We start from the raw sequence: 5,828 nt of genomic DNA on the forward strand, positions 1-5,828 counted from the left end.
AGCCTTGGCAGCTAAAGCTTCTTCCACAGCCCGCTGAAAAGTCTGGCCTTCCATGATCTGGCCTGGTACCACCTGGATCTCCTGCTCGGGCACCACACTGTCTTCAGTCGGAACATCCGATGATTGTTCCACACCCTCGACACTCTGCGGAACTGCCGATACAGGGTGTCCAGTATTCTGATATCTGGTGACAATAGCTTCCACATCTACATCAAAGACCGGTACTACCGTTGGATTTGCTTGCATATATGCCTCCTCCTCATCTTCACCTACATCACTTGCCAAATGAATACCCTGAGCACATAAAGGCTTCTGCCCCTGCTTCAAGAGAACTTTGGATAACATGGACAAGCGAGTTGTCTTCTTGCCCTGCCTGATCACCACAGTATTATCCTCCCAATCCTGCTTGACTCGGGCAATTTTAAACCAGGGGCGGCCTAGCAACATGGCATAGGCAGACCCACTATCCTGCATCCGGAGCACCACAAAATTCACAAGAAACGACAGACCACCCACCTTAATAGATTGATTCTTGAGAATCCCCAAAGGTTGAAGTCGCCTCTGATCTGCCATCCTTACTTGAAAAGGTGCTGGTGCTAACGCTCCCAACTTCATACGGAGGTAAACGGCTCCGGTAGAATATTGACTCCGGAACCCCCATCCAGTAAAACCTCTTCAAACTTGTGCCCGTGGAATGCCACCTTAATCACTGGGACTTGAAAATCCACATCTGCGGACTCAGCTTGAGAAACTCCCACAAACGGGGCTTGATCCTCCACCATCTTCGCTGGAACTGGCTCCTGCAGCTTCCCCAACAGCTGTTCCCGGAAAGCCGGTACCATGCTTAACAGCTGATCCAAGGAAATCTGAATAGGCGCATGCATTAGTGCATCAAATAGATCCCCAGAACCTGGTACTGTTTCAGTTACCTTAGGAACTGGATCGGAATGGACCACCGCAATCTTTCCTGGAAGTGGATCACAAGGTGGCTGGGCTGGAATCGGTTCCTCCGACAACTATGCCTTTAGCAGTGGCTCCATCGGTTCCACCGGGAGCTGCTTCTGCTAGAGTTTCTGAACCTGACTGGAAACTTTTCTACGAACCACCTCCTGGTCCTCCCAACTGATAGGTCCCTTACCCTTTGCATGGGTAACAGCCAAAGTATCCACTAAATATTGCCCCTTACAATCCCCAACGAGCATACCCATGGAGCACTCACCGAGCCAGCAAGAAGCCCGAGGGTTAGTGCTAACACCCTGCGCATCAACAGAGCTAGAAGCTTTCAGCACTTGGAACTGCTGCGGCACACCCTGAAGATGTGAAACCCCCGTGCCGCTGCTTTATCTCCCACCATCTCTATCAGGATGGCATTTGCTTGAGCTGGAGGTCTCTGCTGCTGCTGGTCCTGGGGAGGTCCCTGACCCTGATTCCCCTCATTGAATCGAATGACAGGTCTCCCTCTTTCCTCCCTATGCTTACACTATAATTCACAGGCCGGACCAATTCGATGCCCGTCTTTTCCACAGTAATCACACAGTGGCACACCCTGAGGTCCCCTCTGAAACCCTTGCTGCCCCTGCCAATTAGGTCTTGGAGCATATGGTCTTGGAGGCCTATTATAGGGAACATGCGGAACGGTCGGAACCACCGGATTAGCCTCTGCAACTTGCTGAGGTGGTGCTCGCTGAACCACATTGGGTGGCACCTTGCCTCTGTAGTTGGGGTTGTACCAACAGGCACTCGTAAGATGGCTGTCCTTCTCACAGATATGGCAGTACTGTTTCTCCTTGGGCAAGACTGCTGCATACCCTAAGGCTTTAAGTTTGTGAAGAAGCTTTTTCTCCTTCTCCTCCCTAACCTGTTTCTCTTTATCTTTTTTCTGCTTAGCCTTCCTTGAGGCCTTTTTCTTCTCACTATGCTTCTCATCCTCCGATTCATCAGATGAGCATGCCGACTCGGCCTCACTATCCGAGTCTGACTCAGTCGAACTATCCGACTCTGAGTCATCCTGCTTCCTGCCCTTCCGTTTGTCCTTCTGAATGCCCAGGCGCTTTTCCACCCGAGAGGCAGCTGTCACGAGGTTATCAAAGCCGCCGGCAATATCCACATTTACAACAGCACTCTTCAAGTTCCTCCGCAATCCTTTGACAAAATAACTGGCAAGCATTTCATCCGAGGGTCTTTCATTACCCTGCAGTCTGGCAGCCAATCCCCGAAACTTCTGAGCATAATCCTCCACTAACAGATGCTTCTGTTCCATGGCCTTGATCTTTTTGACGATATCAGTAGGAGTTTTCTCCTTCCTGAACCGGGCCAAAAACGCATCCTTCAAAGCATTGAAATCTGCAAAGTGGGCCAAGCCATATTGGCTAAACCAACTCATTGCTACCCCCTCCAGGGTTGCGGCAAACTGCTGCAATTTCACCGGATCTCCAAAATGGGCAGGGTACCCACTGGCTTGCCATCGGGTCTCGAATTGAGCCACGTGACAGTCTGGGTCTTCCTTAGGCTTTGCCTTAAATTTGGCAGCCTTAACCGTTGGATTGGGTGGTGGTGCAGCCATGTTCACAACTCCTGGTAGTGGATTAGCTGGTGGCGGATTTTTCAATGGATCAAATTGCAACCGTCTCTGACTCCGAACAGGCGGTCTGGACAGAAATAGGGCACCAACAAATTGATGCAAATGCCGCCGGGCTTGCTCCGGGCTAACGACATTCTGCCCCGGCCCTTCTGCAAGTGGTGTTGTATGCTCGACAGCGTCCGCCTCGTCCACGCCAGCCTGCGCCAATTGGCCCTCAATTACGCCAGCAGAAACCGACGTAACTGCCACCACAGGTGGCGCTTCCGCAGCATCACCGCTTCCACTGCTAGAAGCTTCCGACCTGTCATATCTGCGCTTCCTGGCTTGTGCCCTCATGAAATGAATGGGACTAGTTTGCCTCTCCCTATCTGACATTCATGCGAAACACAAACAGCACAGCACAACACAACCCCATACCCAACAAAGACAAGACAATGCTGAGTATGCGAACACCGCAGGATCGCCAATGTGTATCTGGGCACTAAATGCCTGATACTTGGTAATGGAAATCTCATAAAAGAACAAACACTAGCACAAAGACATTCCCTTTAGCAAAAAATCATAACAGTAAAACGGAATACAAAACATCATACAGAAAATCCGCTACACACAATAACCCTGAACAGATGATCAAAATTCATGTAAGATTCCTCCCCAGCCTTCGAGGTATACAGGAGTAAGAATCTCCCTTTCTGATCTTATAATTATTCTCTCTCTAAAATAAAAGAAAGTTTCTGTTTAATAAAAAGGAAGACCCTTTTCCTAGAATACTTCTCAGGAGTCACGCCTGTTTTAAGGATTTAGAACAATGAGTTTAGAAGTGAGAATCGGTGTTTTGGATACCAAGGTTTTGGTTTTTATTCGAGTACGGCCCAAAAGAAGTTCTTTATCTCTTGGGGAGTATAAGAAGTTATCCCCCAGATATTGTGATCCTTATATCTGAATTCAATGAAAGTAGGTGACTTAGCCTACAAGTTTCTTTTATCTCCTCATCTCAAAATTTTTAATGCCTTCTATAGAAAATTGTGTCAAACACAAATCATGGAAAGACGGTAAAACTTCAGTGGTAAGTTACCGTTGGCTTCTAGGTTACGCTAGCTCCTTCCTTTATATAAGTCGTAACTTTTACTTGTCACTCACAGTAATCTTACTCCCATCAATCTCCTTTCTTCTTAATCTCCTTCATGGCTTGGCAACAGGAATTAGTTTTATCCCTGATGATTTCTCACCTTTAAGACGCAAGAGAGTCTGTGAAGAAAGACTTTATAGAACAGTATGAGCGCTCACTTTTTCCTCACCTAGGAGCTTCTGTAGCGCAGACCAAATGGCGGACCTATCAAAACATAACTAGGGTAACACCCTGGGGTCAGCAACACTTTCGTAACAATGTCCGCTTGGCCATGGTTATTGAAGCTTTGGGTTTGGGTCCCCGATACTACTGCGTCATGAGATCAAGACATCTTGGGTTTTCTGAGCGGGTCTTCTTACTGGCGTGTTTTCTTCCTCATGAGAAGATATGCCTTTACCCCGTTCTTGGCTTGTCTCTTAGAGGTCCTTTTGTTAGATCACCTCATACCACTGAGATAGGTGCGGCAATAACCAGCAGAATCATTCCCATAGATGAGTTACCCTATACTTGTGCAGCTTGTGAGGACTGCTTTTGTGACCATATGATGGACTGACTTATGGAAGTGTAAAGAGTTCTTCTATCTTTACTGTATAAGTACCGTGAATGAATAAAGTTTAAATCTTGTTCTTATTTTGAATCTTGCTCTCTTTAAGACTTTTCTTGGTGGTTAATCGTGATTAAAATTTTTCTCTAAGTCTCATATTCGTGCATCTTGCGAAATTATTCCAAGTTGCGAGATGAGGACATCTCGCGTTTTTTAAGTGGGGTAGAATGTAAGATTCCTCCCCCAACCCCCTTTTTGATGTCTAGTATATTCCCCTGTAATCAATTCCCTTTTCTGAAATATAAGAGATCTTGTTTGTGGTTGTTTTAACCTAGAGAGAGAAAATATTCTAGAGAGAGAATATTCAGATTTTGAATATTTTTGGATAGAAAAATATCTCTTATAATTCAGATGAGTTCCCCTGAAACAGAAATTTTTTAAAAAAAAAATTTCCAATGTGCAATTGGAATTAATTGGAAATAGGTATAAAGAACCTTAGCCTAAGGGTCTAGATTTTCATAAATCTTTAGACTATGGTCCAATTAAGGTTCCTATGGGCCAATAGCATCAATCCATGTGTAGGGAGGAGATAAATCCAAATTGTAAAAGAAGATACCCAAAAATGAGTAAATGCTCACATAAGATGAAGAGTTGAAAATGTACAAGGTTTATTAGTAAATAAACACATATGTAAGGAAGGGGAGTTCTTTAAAGGAGGTGCATATTTCACATAAGATGAAGAGTTGAAAATGTACAAGGTTTATTAGTAAATAAACACATATGTAAGGAAGGGGAGTTCTTTAAAGGAGGTGCATATTTCACATAAGATGAAGAGTTGAAAATGTACAAGGTTTATTAGTAAAAAACTATGAGCAATACAATTTTGACACATATGTAAGGAAGGGGAATTCTTTAAAGGAGGTGCATATTTCACATGCTTGAATGAGTTTTAAACTCATAAAAATTGAGATATTTTATCTCTCCTCTCTCCTAATTCAAGTCTAGTTCCAAAAAGTTAGCTTAAGTGACCTAAAAATGGTCAAAAAGTGACCAAACTGACTTGGAAAATTCTAGAATCAGTTTGTTTGGTTAGGAGCTCAAATCTTCCTATAAATAGAAGCCTTCCCTTGTTGAAAAAAAGATAGTCTCTTATGCTTTGTTACTCTACTCCACCTAAGCCAAAATATATAGTCTCTTATGCTTTGTTACTCTACTCCACCTAAGCCAAAATATATAGTCTCTTATGCTTTGTTACTCTACTCCACCTAAGCCAAAATATATAGTCTCTTATGCTTTGTTACTCTACTCCACCTAAGCCAAAATATATAGTCTCTTATGCTTGTTACTCTACTCCACCTAAGCCAAATTAGATAGAGTCTTATGCTTTATTACTCTACTCCACCTAAGCCAAAATATAGAGTGTCTTAGGCATTGTTACTCTACTCTACCTAAGCCAAGAACTGTGAATTCTTTAATAATTCACTAGTTTTTGATACTTCTCTCTTTCTTCAATCCCCATTCGTGGCTCCATCAACACACTAAACCAATTGATTGGTTGGGGGCCTCTACCGTGA

This window comes from Cibotium barometz, chromosome 22 (assembly GCF_041138505.1).
Source record: "Cibotium barometz isolate CiBa-2024 chromosome 22, ASM4113850v1, whole genome shotgun sequence".
Taxonomy (NCBI): Eukaryota; Viridiplantae; Streptophyta; class Polypodiopsida; order Cyatheales; family Cibotiaceae; genus Cibotium; species Cibotium barometz.